Below are 18,665 nucleotides of genomic sequence, written 5' to 3' on the forward strand. Positions count from 1 at the left end.
TGATGGGCAGCACGGTTGGTTCCATGTTCTTGCTATTGTGAATAATGCTGCAATAAACATGTGTGTAAGTATCTTTTTCATAGTGTGATTTGAATTCCTCCAGGTGTATTCCCAGTAGGGGGGTTGCAGGGTGATATGGAAGGTCAATTTTTAGATCTTTTAGGAATTGCCACACAGTTTTCCATAGAGACTGTACTAGTTTACACTCCCACCAACAGTGCAGAAGTGTTCCCTTTCGTTGCATCCTCTCCAGCATCTATTGTTTTTTGGGTTATTGATGATGGCCATCCTGACTGGAGTTAGTGGTATTTCAGTGTGGTTTTAATTTGCATTTCTTTGATGACTAATGAGGCTGAGCATTTTTTCATGTATCTGTCTTCTTTTGAGAAGTGTCTATTCGTATCTTTTGCCCACTTTGTAATGGAGCTGTTTGTTTTTTTCTTTTTGGCACGTTTGAGTTCCTTGAAGATCCTAGATGATAGGCCTTTGTCCAACACACAGTTGGCAAATATTTTTTCCTAGTCTATGAGCTGTCTCCTCACTCTCTTGATGGTTTCTTTGGCTTTGCAGAAGCTTGTCAATTTGATGTGATTTGATTTGTCTATCTTACCTCTTATGGCGTGGACACTAAATGACCACAAATGGCCAAAACAATCCTCAGCAAAAAAAAAAACAAAGCAGAAGGTATCACACTTCAAGACCTTAACCTTTAATATAAAGTTACAATAATCAAAACAGCCTGGAATTGGTACAGGAATAGGCATATAAACCAATGGAACAGGATAGAGATTCTGGAAGCAAAACCTCTCAATTTCTCAACCCACTCATCTTCAACAAAGCCTCCACCACCAACCACTGGGGAGAGGAGAACCTATTCAGTAAATGGTGCTGGAAAAACTGGCTGACCATGTGCAGAAGATTGAAACAGGACCTCTACCTATCACCATACACAAAAATCAACTCTAAATGGATCAAAAACCTAAACCTAAAACTGTTAGAATCTTTAAAAATGCAGGAGACACCCTTATGGAAATTTGAACTGGCAAACAATTCCTGATCAAAACCCCAAATGCCCATGCCATAAGAGACAAGATAGACTTTTTTCACTTAGCAATATGTCCACAAGATCTGACCATGTTGTATTGTGTGTCAGAAGAAACATCACTTTTATTTCAGAAAACAATAAGAACCATGAAGAATATAGAGTCAACTGGCATGATTAAAGAGTAATGAGGGGTATATTAGCTGTCTATTGCTGCTGTAACTAGTTACCACAAACTTAGTAACTGAAACCACACAAATGTGTCACCCCACAGTTCTGGGGCGTCTGCAGGCTGCGTTCCTTCCAGAGGCTCTGGGAGAATTCATTTTCTGCTTATGCAGGTTGCTGGCAGAATTCAGTTCATTGTGTCTGTAGGACTGAGATTCCCTTGTTGAGGGCCACTCCCTGGGCCTGGCGACCCCACAATCCTCAGTTCAGGGCTCTTCCTCCAGCAACGGCAGGTCAGTGCATCTCACATTTAATCGCTCTGACCCACCCTCTTGTCTCCACTTTTAAGAGCATTCGTGATTATGTTGGGCCCACCCAGACAGACCAGAAAAATCTTGCCACTTTAAACTGTGACCTCCATTCCCTCTGCAAAGGCCCTGCATCCAAACAGCCTAGCACGATCACAGCTTCCAGGGATTGGAGCATGGACATCTTTGGGGCCATTATTCTACCACTGAAGGAGCTACCTTAGATCAGGGGTCATGGAAGGTTTTCAGATTCTATGATATTTAAGCTGAGACATGGATGTCAAGACAAGAGGTGGCCACATGGAGAGCCAGGAAAAGCCACGCCTGCAAAGTGACAGAAAGTGCCACATTCCTGGGGCAGGAATGAGGCCAGCCTGGGGACTCGAGGATGAAGCCTAAGGTGAGTAGGGGCCTGGACCTCAGAGAAGGGCCCTGGGTTTGCTGGAAGTGCCATCAGAATCCATTAAAGACCTTCGGCACAAATGACACGATCCGATTCATATTTTTAAAAGATCACTCTGTTATTTGACATTTGAAATGATATTTGAGATGTGTCTTGAAAGCACAGGTAGGATTTAGACAGATGAAGGAGGGAAGAACTGTGTGTCAGGCCCACAGAGCTGAGGCACGAACCTGAGCAGGAAGCAGATAGACAAAGGTAGAGCAGGCCACGGGCGTGAGGCGCAGGAGACGAAGGGCCCTTGGTGGGGCCAGAGGGGCCCTGGGGAGAGGAGGAGCTGCAGGACCCTGGGAGGGGAGGGGCAGAGCCAGAGGGGCCTTGCGGGGAGAGGGTGGGGAGAACGGAAAAGCTGGAGGGCCCTGGGAAGGGAAGGCAGAGCCACAGCCAGAGGGGCCTTGGCAGGGAAAAGCTGGGGAGCCCTGGGGGTTGGGAAGAGAACTAGAGGACCCTGGAGAAGGGCAGAGCTGGAAGTGGAAGTGGGCCCTGGTGGGGGACAGAGCTGGAGGGGCTCGGGGGGGCGGAGCCAGAGGGACCTTAGAGGGGGGAACGCACTGGAGGGCCCTGGGGGGCAAAGCTGGAAGTGGAAGTGGAGCCCTTGATGGGGGCCCTGGTGCAGACCAAGAGTCCTCAGAGATGTGTCAGGCAAGGGACATGCACGGAGGGGTCTGTCCCGCAGGCTCCTTAAGGAACAATGAATGGTGCTGAAACACCAAGCTGGTAGCTTCCTTACATCATCATTAGATGTCATTAAAGAATCAATAATTGGGCCGGGTTCGGTGGCTCAGCCTGTAATCCCACGCTTTGGGAGGCCGAGGTGAGTGGATTGCCTGAGCCCGTGGGTTCGAGACCCACCTAGGCAACTTGGCGAGGCCTCATCTCTACAATAAATAAAAAAATCAGCCAGGCATGGTAGTGCGCACCTGTAGTTCCAGCTACTTAGAAGGCTGAGACGGAAGGATCGCCGGAGCCCAGCAGGTTGAGGCTGCGGTGGTCGGGAGCGGCCACTGCACTCCAGTCTGGGCGACGGAGTGAGACTCCAACTCAAAAAAAAAAGAATGAGTAATTGGAATAAAGGGGATCTTTGCAAAAGGTCAGGGACAGATCACACCAGGAGGAAACAGCTCCGGAAGACACAGCTCATACTCTTCACAGACCTCCTTTGATGAAGCAGAGAATTAAGTAGGAAATTAACTAACTTGGAAATCTTGAAGGAAAAAAAATATCCAGTCCTCTTGTCCCAGCCCTTTTAAAAAAATTTTTCTTGTTTCCAGCACACAGGAAATTCTACATCAGAAAGTCAGCAGATCCCGCGGGCTGCAGCCGAGGGGCCGAGGGGCCAAGGGGCCATTTCTAAGGGAGGGGGTGCTAGGAGTTGGCGGACAGGAGCTGGCATGTTGCCCACGAGGGAGCCCACGTGATCCAGTCACGTAAAGACCTCCAGCTCCGACCAAGGAGCCCCCCAGACAGAGACAACCCCAGGCATGCCAGGGCTTGACCTGGGAGCTGAGCTCTGGGCTTTTGCCTTCAGTGTCACCCACAGTGAGGCACACATGTTTCCACTTCTGTCAGCAATCCAAAACCATGAGCCCCAAGTTGGAACCGAGTATCAGTCCACACAAGAAAGTGGAATGTAGAAAACAGCAGAGTGGAATTGTGACCTCTGTCTGTTTAAATTCTGTTCTCTCTGCAGTCAGTGCAGAGTTCACCACCCACCCCACTGCGTGGCCTCCTCGGAATTAGTCCAGGGTGCTCAGAGGTGTCAGCCAGCTGGGCCACCATACCTGCCTTATTTGGAGAGAAAAATAAAATATGAAGCCCTCCACTGTGATCCGTAGGCTTTTCTATATTCCACAGAGTTGTTTAAACCTGAAATTAGATGAGCAATCTAGTGCATAACAGCGTCTTAGGAAGGCTTTGCACCTGCCTGGCACAGGATCACCTGCTGAGCAGTGTTTGTCTTTCTTATTAAACAGAAGGATGGAGAGATGGTTCAGGACCAACCACTCTCAGCATAGGAATAGTTTAACCCCTGACTTCCTTTCCCAGTGCACAGATAACAACAACAGCCCAGGCCACACGCCCTTGGCAAAGAGCTTGGAACTTCACGCTGCTGTCCCCACAGGGCAGTTCTACCCAGGCCTTCTTTCCCTGGAAGTTGGGGCTTGCTTGCTCTGACCTGGGCTGGAGCGTGTCCTACCTAGGCCGACTCCTGAATTCTAGCTTCAACCCTGCAAGTCCATCCTCCACCCTCACACTTTACAAGATCCCATCTGTCCTTCAACACCTCCCTGGGCATCCCCCAGCCCAGAGGAGAGGTGGAAGCACCTGGGCCTGCCGCAGGGAAGAGGTTCCAGGACCCCAGAGGAAGCTGGACTGGGGGTCTCAGGGTCCAGCCCGAGCAACCAGTATGCCTGGCTGTACCATACATCTGAACAGAACTGCCATCTGTCTGGAAGGGAAAGGAGGGAGGTAAAAATTGGGCAAGCCACCAGCAGTGTCAGTCACACCCCACAGAGTAAACTTTCCATCACAAAATAGCAGAATCAGATGATTTGGTGCTGACTACAGCATGGTAGCACCATATTCTCTTTCACACACACACACCCCCGTTGGCATTCAAGGGGACTCATGGATCTTACCAGCAGCAGAAAACGATGCTCCCCTTGCCTTTCATAACCCATCTATGCTCTGGAGTCCGTGAGCTCACACAGCTGATCTCCAACTATGGATCCAGAACACCTGGACTCCTGGGAGGTGACCTGTTTCTAGCTTTTCGTTCTTAGAAGAAAGCCATGTCTAGATCCTTCTTGCTCTGCCTGTGGGAATGTGGAGTGCTGTCTCCCCTGTGGAAAACACTGTGGTAGTTCCTCAGAAAGGTAAACACAGAATGTTTATGTGGTCACCGATCCCATTTCTGGGCCTACACCAAAGAGGACTGAAAGCGGGGTCTCCAATCAAGATGACCGGTATGAGGTGGCTAGAGAGAGTTTCTCCTACAAAGTAAATCAAGATAGAGTTCATCAGCACCCAGAGGGGAACGGGACCAGCAGCATGCCTCACAAGCCTCCAAAGAAGTGACAATAACCACACAGCGCAAAGAAAAGAAAAGTCCATCAACCTGGACTGGAACAAGCCAGACTCTCGCCTGAATCACCACAGCCCACTGGCAGCTTCCAGACACAGTGGGAAGGAGAGTGAGGGAGATGCAGGAGTTCTGTGCTCCTGCTGCAGACATGAAGGGCCCTCCTGAGCCTTGTGGGCCGTCCCTCACGGAAACTGCCTTCCCCACAGCCTTACTCTGCCAAAACCCACGTGGAGTACAGCAGGGAAAAAAAAGCCCTGAGCACCTGCAGCCACCAAATCCCAGGAACTCAATCCTTGCTGGCAGTTGCTTTTTGACCTTCCTGGGAGGGGATGGGCCCCCAGGGAAAACTCCAGTTCCTGGCTGGGGCAGGTTGCTGTGAGAACACCTGAGGCCCTGAGGTCAGCTGCACTTGGTGGGACGTGGGTGGGATTCGTTGCCATAGCAACCTCTCACTCCCACATAAACAATTCTGTGCCCCCATACACAACAGCAACATCCCAGTGGCCTGGGACTCCCAATTTCCACTGAGGAACCCAGGAATGCACACTTTTGGGGTGATTGAGCTTCCTCCTCCCCACATTCCCCTAAAAGGCTCAAATCAGATCGAGAACTTGGGTAGTCCCCAGAACCTCACCCTCCACCTAGGTTGGCTGGGCACTTCCTTAAAGTGACACATGCCAAAGCCAATAAGAAATCCCACAGCCACCATTGCAGCTGGCTTTCTCACACAAGTGCCAACTCCTGGCTAGAGGTCAACAGCACAACCCATCATATCTGTTTTAACACCTCAGCTTTGGGGAAGCTGATCCCAGACCCCAGCTAACACCACTTTCCAAGCCACTCTGGTCACTCAAGATGCCATGAGCCAGTGCAGGTATCCAGCACAGGACTGCCACAGCTGTCAATTGAGAAAGTCTCCACACCAAGGCTATCTATAACCAAAGGAACCCTACAGTGCTTACATCAGCCCCTACCAACCTCAGATAAGAAATAGTCTACTCAAATAAGAAACCAGAAAAATAATTCTGACAATAGAACAAAAATAGAGCTCTCCAACACCCCCAATAGACCACACTAACTCTTCAGCAATGGACCCTAGCCAAAATGAAATCTTTGACATTCCAGACATAGAATTCAAAAGGTTAATTATAAAATTGCTCAGTAAGCTTCAGGAGAAAGTTGAGAACCAACATTTTAAAAAATTTTTAAAACTCTTCAGGACGTGAAAGAAAAAGTATCCAAAGAGACAGAAACCTTAAAAAAAAAAAAAAAGCTGAAATTCTGGAAACAAAAGAATCATTTAGGAAAGTACAAAAGGCAATGGAAAGATTTAACAGTAGATTAGAACAAGCAGAAGAAAGGATCTCAATGTGAAGACATGGCTTTCGACGACAGCAAAGAAAAAGGAATCAAGAGAATAGAACAAAGTCTCCAAGAAATGTGGGATTATGTAAAATGTCCAAACCTTAGAATCATAGTTGTTCCTGAGGAAGCAGAGAAAGCAACAGGTTTGGAAAACCTATTTGAGGTAACAATTGAAGAAAAATTCCCTACCCTTGCAAGAGATTTAAACATCCAGATACAAGAAGCCAAAAGAACCCCCAGATTTATCGCAAAAAGGTAATCCCCAAGACATATAATCATTCAGTTATGTGAAGTTTATGTGAAGGAAAGAATTTTAAGAGCAATGAGACAAGAACATCAAATAACCTACAAAGGTAAACCTATCAGACTAATAGCAGAGTTCTCAGAAGAAACCCTAGAAGTCAGAGGGATTGGGGCACCATCTTCAATCTCCTCAAAGAGAATAGCAGCCAAGGATTTTGTATCCCACAAAACTAAGTTTCGTGAATGAAGGAGAAGTGAAGTATTTCTCAGACAAGCATACGCTGAGGGAATTCGTAACCACTAGACCTGCTCTATAAGAAATACTCAAAGGAGTTTTAAATACTGAAACAAAAGGTCAAAATACACCAGTAGTAAAATGCTGGAAATCATAAAGCTCATGAGCCTTATGGAACACCAATGCAATAGAGAAAATAAAAAATAAAGCAACTAGATAAGAACCAGTATGATGAATGGAATTGTATGTTACATATCATTATTAACACTGAATGTAAATGGTCTCAACGCCACACTAAAAAGATATAGACTGGCAGCATGGCTTTCAAAAAAACCACACACACACAACCCAAATATCAGCTGCCTTCAAGAGACCACTTAACACCAAAGACACCTGTAGACCCAAGAAAAAGGAGTGGGAAAAAAATATTCCATGCTAATGGAGACCAAAAACGAGCAGGAATAGCCATTCTCATATTAGATAAAACAGACTTTAAATTAATAACTGTAAAAAAAGACAAAGATGGTTATTATATAATGATAAAGGAATAAATCCAACAAGAAAATATAACAATTATATACATATGCTTCTAACACCGGAACTCCCGGCTTTATAAAACAAATACTACTAGACCTGAAAAACAGAGATAGCAAAACAACAATAGTGGGCGATTTCAACACTCCACCAACAGACAGATTATCAAGGCCAAAATTCAACAAAGAAATATTGGAGTTAAACTGTACCCTAGAGCAAATGAAACTAATAGATATCGACAGAACATCCCACCCCAAAACAACAGCATATACATTTTTCTCATCAGCATATGGCACACTATCCAAGATAGATCATATGATAGGCTGTAAATCAAGTCTCAATAAATTTTTAAAAATCAAAATTATATCAAGCACCTTCTCAAACCAAAGTGGAGTAAAACTAGAAATTAACTCCAAGAAGAACTTGCAAAACCAAAGAAAAACACGGAAGTTAAACAACCTGTCCCTGAATGATCTTTGGGTCAACAACAAAATGAAGATGAAAATTCAAAAATTCCTCAAAATGCATGACAACAATGAAATAAGTTATCAAAACTCTGGGCCACAGTCAAAGCTGTGCTCAGAGAAAAATGTATAGTGCTTAAAGCCTACATTAAAAAGACTGAAAGACTGCATATTGTCAACTTAACACTATTCCTCAAGGAACTGAAAAAACACAAACAAACCAAACTCAAAGCTAGCAGAAGAAAAGAAATAACAAAGATCAGAGCAGAACTCCACATCCTATAGACTCAAGGTAAAGGGGTGGGAACTAAATGAAATTGAAATTTTTTTAAAAAATGGAAGTTAAACAATCTGCTCCTGAATGGTCCTTGGGTGAACATTGAAACTAAGATGGAAATTTAAAAATTCTTTGAAAAGAAGGGCAACAATGAAACAAATTATAAAGATTTCTGGGACATAGCAAAAGCTGCGTTCAGAAAAAAATAATAGCACTTAAAGCCTACATTAATAAGACTGATAGATTGCATACCAACAACCTAACATTACACCTCAAGGAACTAGAAAAATACAAACAAACCAAACCCAAAATTAGCAGAAAAAAAATAAATAATAAAGATCACAGCAGAACTAAATGAAATTGAAATAAAAAAACAATACAAAGAATCAATGAAACAAAAAGTTGGTTCTTTGAAAAAATAAACAAAATTGATATGCCACTAGCTAGATTACTTAAGAAATGGAGAGAAGACTCAAATTAGCTCAATCAGATGAAAATAGGAACATTATAACTGATACGATAGAAATTCAAAAGATTCAACATTATTAAAATTACTGTATTACCCAAAGTAATCTATAGATTCAATGTAACATCTATTAAATTATCAATATCATTTTCCACAGAACTAGAAAACGATCCTAATATTCATATGAAACCCAAAAAGAGCCAGAATAGCCAAGGCAATCCTAAGCAAAAAGAACAAAACTGAAGGCATCACTTTACCTGACTTCAAATTATACTACAAGACTATAGTAAGCAAAACAGCATGGTACAAGAATAGACACATGGTCTAATCGACCAGAATAGAGAATCCAGAAATAAACACAAATACTTAAACCAATGATCTCAAGATGAATTAAAATCTTAAATGTCATACTTGAAACCATAAAAGTCCTAAAAGAAAATCTAGGAAAAACTCTTCTGGATGTCAGCCTAGACAAAGAATGTATGACTAAAACCCCAAAAGCAAATGCAATAAAAACAAAGATAAATAAGTGGAACTTGATTAAACTAAAAAGTTTCTGCACAGCAAAAGAAATAATCAACAGAGCAAACAGGCAATCTACAGAGTGGGAGAAGATATTTGCATACTATACATCTGACAAAGGACTAACATCCAGAATCTACAATGAACTCAAACAAATCAGCAAGAAAAAAGCAAATAATCCCATTAAAAAGTGTGCAAATGACATGACCAAATGTCTCTCAAAAGAAGATATATAAATGGCCAATAAGCATACTTTTAAAAATACTCAACTTCACTCATCATCAGGGAATGCAAATTAAAACCACAATCATACCAATCAGAAGGGCCATTATTAAAAAATCAAAAACAATAGATGTTGGCGTGGATGAGGAGAAAAGGGCATGCTTATACACTGTTGGTAGGAGTGTAAATTAGTAAAACCTCTATGGAAATCAGCATGAAGATTTCTCAAAGAACTACAAGTAGAACTACCATTTGCCCCAGCAATCCCACTACAAGGTATCTACCCAAAGAAACAGAAGTTTTTCTATAACAAAGACACCTGCACCTACATGCTGATCACATATCAAAGATGTGAAATCAACCTAAATGCCCACCAACCAATCAGTGGATAATGAAAATGTGGTATATATACACTGTGGAATACTACTTAACCCTCAAAAAGAATGAAATAATGTCTTTCGCTGTCACTTGGAATTGGAGAACATCATCCTAAGTGATCTACAGAGTGGGAGAAGACATTTGCACACTATACATCTCGGAATTGGAGAACATCATCCTAAGTCTAACTTAGGAACCGAACACTCGACACCTCATGTTCTCACTTTTAAGTGGGAACTAAACCAAGGATCTGCAAAGGCACAGAGAATGATATAATGAACATTGGAGACTCAGAAAGGGGGAAGGATTGGGGGCGACAAAAAACTACCTGTCAGGTACAATATGCACAGGTGGGGGTTGTGGGTATACAAAAAACCCAGACTTCTCTGCCACTATAGAATGCAACCATGAAACCAAAAACTATTTGTACTACTCCCTACAGCTATCAAAATAAAGATAGATAAATAAATAAAATTTTAAAAATAAAAAGCATGGCCTTAAGCAGATATTTGCACACTGTTTTTGTAGCAGTATTATTAACAACAGCCAAAACATGGAAACAACCCTAATATCTATCAGGGGATGAATGGATGAAAAATAGATCGTCTATCCAGACAATGAACTATTATTCAGCTTCAAAAAAAAAAGGAAGGAGATTCCCACATATGCTACAATGTGATGAACTTGAGAACATTATGCTAAGTGAAATAAGCCAGACCCAAAAGGACAAATATTGTATCATTCTACTTATATACAGTAGCTAGGGTAGTCAGAAAGTACCAAACCACAGAGACAGAAAGTAGGATGTCTGGGGAGAGGGAGGAATGAGGAGTTAGTGTCCAATGGGGACAGAGTTTCCGTCTGATAAGATAAAAAGTCCTGGAGACAGTGTGATGATTGCAACACAGTGTAAATGTGTTTAATGCTCCTGAACTGCACATTGTAAAAAGGTCAAAATGGTCAATTTTATGTTATGTATATTATACCACAATAAAAGCACGCACAACAAAAAGAAAGCCAGATCTTAACAGCAGAACTTGGGAGGAGTGTGCTTGTGCCATTTTTAAACTTGTGTTCTTCTGAGACCTTCTGGACATGCAGTGATGAGAACATGGGGTCAAGGTCAGGTCCCTGAGTAACACTGGACAAGCTTCAGGCTCCTCCTGTGCAAAAAGGGTGAGCATCATCCCTACCCTACAGGCTGTCAAGAAAACCACGTCACATGCGGAGAGTCACTTTCTAAGCTGTCGAGCCATCAAGTTGTTGGTTCCTGTTCCCCAACAGTAGGTGGTCCAGATGTGAGGGAAGGGGCACAGCCAAGCCAGCCAGTGCCCAGTTCACCACCAACCCCAGCTGCCAGCTGGAGACCCCACCGTGGCGGCTCCGCCCGCCAGCTCCCTCCCTGCCAGCAGCTGCTGCAGAGCAGTTGGTAAAGAGGAGCCCACTGAGCCGTGTGGCAGCCTCTCCTCATGGCAGAGCCAGACGGGGAAAGACAGCCTAGCGGGGTGTGAAGGACACCATGTTCATGGAACCTTGAAGAGAAATCTGACCAAGGAAGATACACCAATGGCCAGTAAGCTCCTAAAAACATGCCCAACGGCACGAGCCATCAGGGAAGGGTAAATCAAAACCGCGGTGAAATACCACCTCACAAGCACCAGAATGGCTATTATCAAAAACAATGCAGAAAATAACAAGTGTTGGCAAGGATGCGGGTGTCGGAGTGTCGGAACCCTCATAACACCACCATTGGAACGTGAATGGCGCTTTCACTTTGGGAAACAGTTTGGCAGTTTTTAAAAAATATTAAGCATCATGTCATGTGATTCGGCAGCTCCACTCCCAGGTATATACTCAAAAGAAACAAACAGATATCCACATACACATTCACACACAGATGTTCATGACAGTATTATTCACCATAGACAAAAAGAGAAAACACAAATATCCATCAAGTGGTGAATTGATAATGCATATATTCTTGAAATAGAATATTAATTGACAATAAAAAAGAACAAAGCACAGACACCTGCTACTACATGATGAACCTTGAAAACATTATGCTAAGGGAAAGAAGCCAGACACAGGAGAAGACATAGTGTGTGATTTAATTTTTCTGAAGTGTCAAAAAAGAGACAGAAAGGGGATTAATAATTACCTAGGACTGGAAGTCTGAAAGGGACATCATCACTGGGTGATGACAAGGTCCTAGAATGAGAAGGTGGCAATGGTTGTGTCACGCTGTAAACAACCTAAAGTTCATTGAATTATACACTTAAAACAGGTGACCTTTACAATGTGAAAACTATATTCCCATAAAGCTGTATTTTAACAGCAATCTGAATGGAGCATGCTGGTTAAGTTATGTCTTCCACAATTGCGTGATCCACTTTCTTCTCATCTCCCATCTTCTTGTCCTCTACAACAGGCTCCTGTCCATTTTGAGATGGACAGATATGAGAATGAAGCCCTGGACTTTACCTGGAAGCTACACATGGCAAATATCCTTTAACACTCAAAAGGGAATCTCTCCTCAGCCTTCACCATGAGTATTTCTTACAAACTAATCAAGATACTTTATCAAACACACACAAATCAAGCGACAAATTATACTTTTGCTTCTCCACTTTTGTTTCTTTACAAAGACTCAAGAAACAAAAATGCATCATTCCCTGAGAACTAGCATTTTAAATATTATCCCAAATTATAATTTTAAGGCAAAATCTGGAATTCGGGTCTCTGTTGCCTCCTGCGGCTAGATTTTATATTATTAAATCTTTCTTAATTACTAATTAACCCAGAGCAGCTCAGACCGACACACACATTTGTGACCTTTTTAAAACTCAGTCTTCCCCAGGAGAGGGTGAGTGACTCATCAGGAGCCTGAAATCAACAGAAAGAGTGGGTGTTGCTCAAATTAGATCCTGGAGGTGAAGCCACACCCACAGGATAGAGGGAAAAACCAGTATTCAGAAGACAACCCCATGAGAGATATGACCAAAGGTCTAAATTCAAGACCCTGAGGCTGCGACACAAAGCATCCTTTGCCCATGACACCCACCACACATGCGTACATGTACACACATGCACATTCACACACACAGTCATGCACAGACTCATATGCACACATTCACAAACACAGGCACATTCACACTCAAAAGAAACGAATCTTCCACTTTGCACACAATCCCACATGCAAATTCTTTCACACACACCACATACTGCACCCCACACATGCATATTCACACACAGGCACACACAGATGGGTGCAAATTCACAAATGCAAGCCATCTGCCATGAATGACTCTGGGAGACACAGTCATGAGATACCAACCTCCCGCACCTCCATGCGCTTCCCCCAGTGTGGCCACGCCTGATGCTGGGGCCACATATTTATCCTGTGCATGCCCAGATCTGGGAGGACTTCAAGATCTTCAGCTTGTAAAATATAATGGACCGTTTCCTCAGGCTTCCTGAAGTAGCCATGACCCCCACCCCCCCACACACACCCCCCACACACACACATATCATCCTTCCTCTACCAGAGGACAGTCAGCACTCAGCAGGAAGGAGATGGGATCATGGAGCCTAAATATCATATAGGGTCACAGAGAGCGCTTGAGGAAATGGGGAGCCCTGCAGAATCCTCAGGCTTCAATTTCTCTATTTTTCACTGATAATTTTCTTCCTTCCTTCTTTCCTTCCTTCCTTCCTTCCTTCCTCCTTCCTTCCTTCTTTCTTTCCTTCCTTTCTTCTTTCTTTCTTTCTTTCTTTCTTTCTTTCTTTCTTTCTTTCTTTCTTTCTTTCTTTCTTTCTTTCTTTCTTTCTTTCTTTGCTGTCCTATGAAGTGCATCTTTTCTGGGAGAAGAGAAATAAATTACAGCTAAATTCACACCATTGGTTGAAACAAGGTAGAGGATGAGAGCCTGGGTTCTGCTCATCAAGAAGCCCACGAAAATGTCAATGGATGGTGGTATCAGCCGATTTCTACATTCACCTCTTTACCTCTTTTTTGACAAGGCCAATGCTATAAAGTTTTAGATGTAGAACTGCCTTTGAGACAGTAAGCTGTGGGCAGCGTCGCTGTAGCAAGAGTAGGCTGCTGGACCAGGAACGCTAAAAGAAAGACAGTGTACTTATTGAATGTTTGTTATATGTCAGGCATAGGATGAAGGCCTTAATTAAATTAATTCCTTTCAGTTATCATTCCCTCCATTTTGCAGATGAGGACATTGAGGCTTAATTATCCATCTCAAGGTGTCAAGACTGCACTGGAGGTCAAATATAAACATTGAGCCTATGCTCTTGACAACCATGTTGCTCATGAGGCAGGCTGTCCAGGGTGTTCAGAAGAGTTGGGCTCATCCTCCTTGAGGTGTTGTTAGACCGTCAAATTCCTAGGAAGGACAGAAAATGAAAGAAACAGTAACACAACTCTGAAAACAAACCTTGAGCTCCCTGTCAGGCAGATGTCTAAAGCTCTTTTAAGATGATAATGAACTATATTTTACAAAAGGAAAAAAAAAACCTAAAAATTCCTATGAAACGCTAGGAAATCCTAATCTAGAACTTCTTAACAAATGTAAACGGTTCAAGAACTTTGAGCTTGTTTCAAAGTTTTACCTTCAAAACTGTACCTTATCAATAATGATCACTACGAAATCACTTCCCAAGCTCCTTCTCCATGAGATTATGCCTATTGTGAGAACAAAGCAGCTCGAATCCTACAAATCTCACAGTTGTCTCTTCTCTTCTCTAACCCACGGTTGGCAGTGCCTTGATCAATTTCCAAATGCGCTTTGATGACAGAGCTATCCAGTCCTGCTCTTGACACAGCTACCATTATTCAAGTATCTCTGAAGTCCTCTCTCAAAGAATCCTTCTCCTGCTGTGAAATCCTACTCCTTCAGGGAGGATCATTTACACACACAAATTTTTTTCCTCCGGAGCATCACCATAGTTAGTGAACAACAATTTTTTTTTTAATCAAATCGCTTTTTCTGTTTTTCCACTCTATGGTACAAACTGCATGCAAAAAACTCTCTTTCCCTATAAATTATGAAACCACGAGGCACATTTCCCATGGAAAAAAGCCATCTAAGCCTTGAGGCCTGGCTCCAAAGCTGGAAAAGTTATTCTTCTCCCCAAATGGATGAGGAGGCCCTGAAATGCAGACATGGGTAATAGACAGGCGCCACCAACTCCAGGCCACAGCGCCTCCTCTACTGGAGCCTGTCATCTCCACAGACACCTGAGTGCGCATCCACCCATCAGACTGCCCTCCCACAGCCCCTCAGTCAACACCAAGAAAAATGAAATCATCATCCACAACTTGCACCTCCTCCTGAGCTTCCTGTCTCATTTAGTCTTGCAAGCTAGAAGCCTCCATCGGAGTCAACGCTGCATCCCTATTCCTGCCTCAAACAAGGGAGCAGTCCTCAGAAGTGGCCTGATAACACAGAGTCATCTTAACCACCCCCTTCTGAACTGATCCACCCAGCTCCCCTGGAAAGCGGCACCACCTCCTGTCTTGCTGGGTCTCCAGAGTTGCAGTCACAGTCATGTTTCTGACCAGCAGCCTGATGACACACACTGCACGTCATTTGAAGAACTCTGTTTTGGGCGTGTGTGTGCTTTGTCACCCTCCCCAGGCAGCAAGCTCCCTGTGGGCAGGGACAGGCCTTCATCCTCTCTGCATTCCCCCAGGTCCTGGTGCACGTCTGGCACCCGGTGATGGCGGTGGTTTGTTATTGTTGTTGCTGCTGTTTCTAATTCTTGCAGGACATGGCAGAAAGATCTACATGATTGTAAATAGCATGAGGAAAGGGTCTAGTCAACAGTAAGTTACAAATTCATTTTGCCATCCAGGGACATTGCTTTTCAGTATACAACACTCCTATGGCTCTGGATCTCTCGACTCTGGAAACTCCTTTGAGAGGCCCTTCATTCAAATGGACACACCCCAAATATTATATTTAGATTGGTAACATGAAACCATAATTATGAACTGTTTATGAGGCTGGACGTGGTGGCTCATGCCTGTAATCCCAGCTCTTTGGGAGGCCAAAGCAGGTGGATTGCTTGAGCTCAGGAATTCAAGACCAGCCTGGACAACACAGCAAAAAAAATTTTTTTAATTAGACAGGTGTGGTGATGCATACCTGTAGTCCTAGCTACTCAGGATGCTGAGACAAAAGAATCATCTGAGCTCAGGAGGTCGAGGCTGCCATGAGCCGTGATTGTTGTGATCATGCCACTGCACGATAGCCTGGGCAACAGAGTAAGACCCTGACTCAAAAAAGAAAAAAAAAAAGAACTGCTTATGGAACTTGCTTATGGAACTTCCTCTCAAGAGACCAGATAGTTATGGGTGAAACAAGAAGCAAAGACTGTTGTGCAAAGCAAGCACAAAGGCTACTTGCAATCGAGCCTGTATGGCACTTCCATGGGAGGGCGTCCAGGCCTGAAGGTGGGCTCTTCTGCCAGACCCCAGGAGAGAAGAGGAGGAAGGCATGATTCGACGGTGGGGCGTCAATCCTGTCTCCTCTGGACCGCAGTGGGTACAGAGGGAGAGCGACAGGACTCCCCAGGGATCCTCTTGTGCCTAGCCCTGGGCAGGACACTTTCCTGAACTAGGACTCAGGGTGTCCCAGGAGATTGACAGGCTACACAGTCTCAGCTAGTTTGTTCTCACTCTCCTGGTGCCTTTCAGACAAAAGAGAGGAGGAGAAGGAAATGCTGAGGATGGGAAGTCAGAATCGGGTGCCTGACCGGTTCTATGGCAGCTGCAGACCGCCTCTGGCTGAAGGGACGTCCTCCAAAACACTCCCCTCTTCCGTGAGCACAGCCACATTCACATGCCCCACTCTCATGGGGTCTCTGTCCCCACTCCTGATAGTGGATGACCTGATAATCTCCCCACGGTCCCACATACAGTGCTGCCTCTCATACATGCGCATACACACATGCACATGCCCCAGTATATAGAGGACAGTGTTTTCTTGGGAAAGGCCTATAAGCCTGTCAGGTACAGTTCCTTCTCTCCAGACCCCAGGGCCTTGCCTCAGCTTTCTTCCTGGTTGAATGAGAACAGTAACGACTACACCCACTGCCTGGCAGATGGCCCTGAGCATGAGTCACAAGCAGAAGATCCCCATGGGAACGCCCTTGGAGGACTTCAGGGACCACAGTGGAAAGATGCAGTAACAGCAAGGGGTACTCCACACAACTCTTCCAAGAAAAAGGAGGGGGTCGCCAAAGCTTAGTGACCAAGGTGGACGAGAAAACACTTCGCTCCAGCTGCTACCAGCATGTCCTTCCTCAGGAAGTCGAGTGTCAACCCTAGCAGGCCACGTAGCTCCATTTGCTCGGCTGTCGCCAAGAGAGGGAACAACGGAGAAGGTGGTAGATTGGTCCTTTTCGGGAAAGGCAGCCCGGATCACATGTGCAGTGCTGACATTTACGATAATCATCTTTACTAGGAGCTTCTATTTTTCTCTCTAGGCCTGAGCCTCTCTTCTTCCCCTTAATTTCCAAGGTTCATACATGTGCACTAGCACACACACAGACATGCATGCACACAGGACACACACCAGCACATGCATGCACACAGATATGAGTGCATACCAGCACATGTACACACCAGCAACACACACATGCATGCACACACTTCAGATTTTCTCGTGGCTGGAGAGAGAATCACTAACGGGTTTTAACCCTGGATCTACCCCGCTCATGACCTGTTGCCTGGACTGGACTTCCTCACGGCCCATCAAGAAGAAGAAATATGGAACCATTATCACACCATTAACTGAGAGTTAATGGGCCAAGTTCATAACCCCTTTTTCCTGATGAGACATAACTACATGAACCTACTCCATCCAAACTTTGACTCATCAGTCATGACTACAAATCAGCATTGCTGGGAAAAGGGAAAAGCAGAAAACAACCCATCTTCTGACCTCAAGGGAGAACTGGGAGCTGTTCTGAGCTTATCAGAAACTTAGGTCTTCACATCTTCCATAACAATGAATATAGTCTACATCAGGTCAAGCTTTTATATAAAGTTCCCTGAATAACATTTGGAATCATTTACATTTCATTAAAAGTTCCTTGTGAGAAGTGTCTATTCATATCTTTTGCCCACTTTTTAATAGGGTCATTTGTTTTTTTCCTTTTGACGCATTTGAGTTCTTTGTAGATCCTGGATGTTAGGCCTTTGTCAGACATACAGTAGGCAAATATTTTTCCCCATTCTATGGGTTGTCTCCCTTTCTCTCTCTCTCTCTCTCTCTCTCTCTCTCTCTCTCTCTCTCTCTCTCTCTCTCTCTCTCTCTCCCCCCCTCTCTCTCTCTCTCAAACAGGATTTAGTGACAGGACAGAAAAGTTCCCAGGGTTTATCCTCCCTACTCTCTTGATGGTTTATTTTGTTTTGCAGTTTGATGAGGTCCCACTTGTCTATCTTATCTCTTATGGCATGGGCATTTGGGGTTTTGATCAGGAACTGGTTACCTATTCCGATTTCCATAAGGCTGTCTCCTGCGTTTTCTAAGATTCTTTTAGTTTGAGGTTTTACGTTCAGGTCTTTGTTCCATTTAGAGTTGATTTTTGTATATGGGGATAGATATGGGTTTTGTTTCAGTCTTCTGCATGTGGTCAGTTTCCCAGCAACATTTACTGACTAGGTTCTCTTCTCCCCAGTGATTGCTGGTGGAAGTTTTGTCAAAGATGAATTGGTTGGGAAACTGAGGTTTTTGCTTCCAAAATCTCTATCTTGTTCCATTAGCTTACATGCCTATTCTTGTACCAAAACCATGCTGTTTGATTATTGTAGTCTTATAGTAAAGTTTAAAGTCTGGAAATGTGATATCTTCCACTTTGTTTCTCTTCCTAAGGA

The sequence above is a fragment of the Carlito syrichta genome, unplaced genomic scaffold (genome assembly GCF_000164805.1).
Source record: "Carlito syrichta isolate Samal-C Ts95f unplaced genomic scaffold, Tarsius_syrichta-2.0.1 Scaffold305409, whole genome shotgun sequence".
In the NCBI taxonomy this organism is placed as follows: domain Eukaryota; kingdom Metazoa; phylum Chordata; class Mammalia; order Primates; family Tarsiidae; genus Carlito; species Carlito syrichta.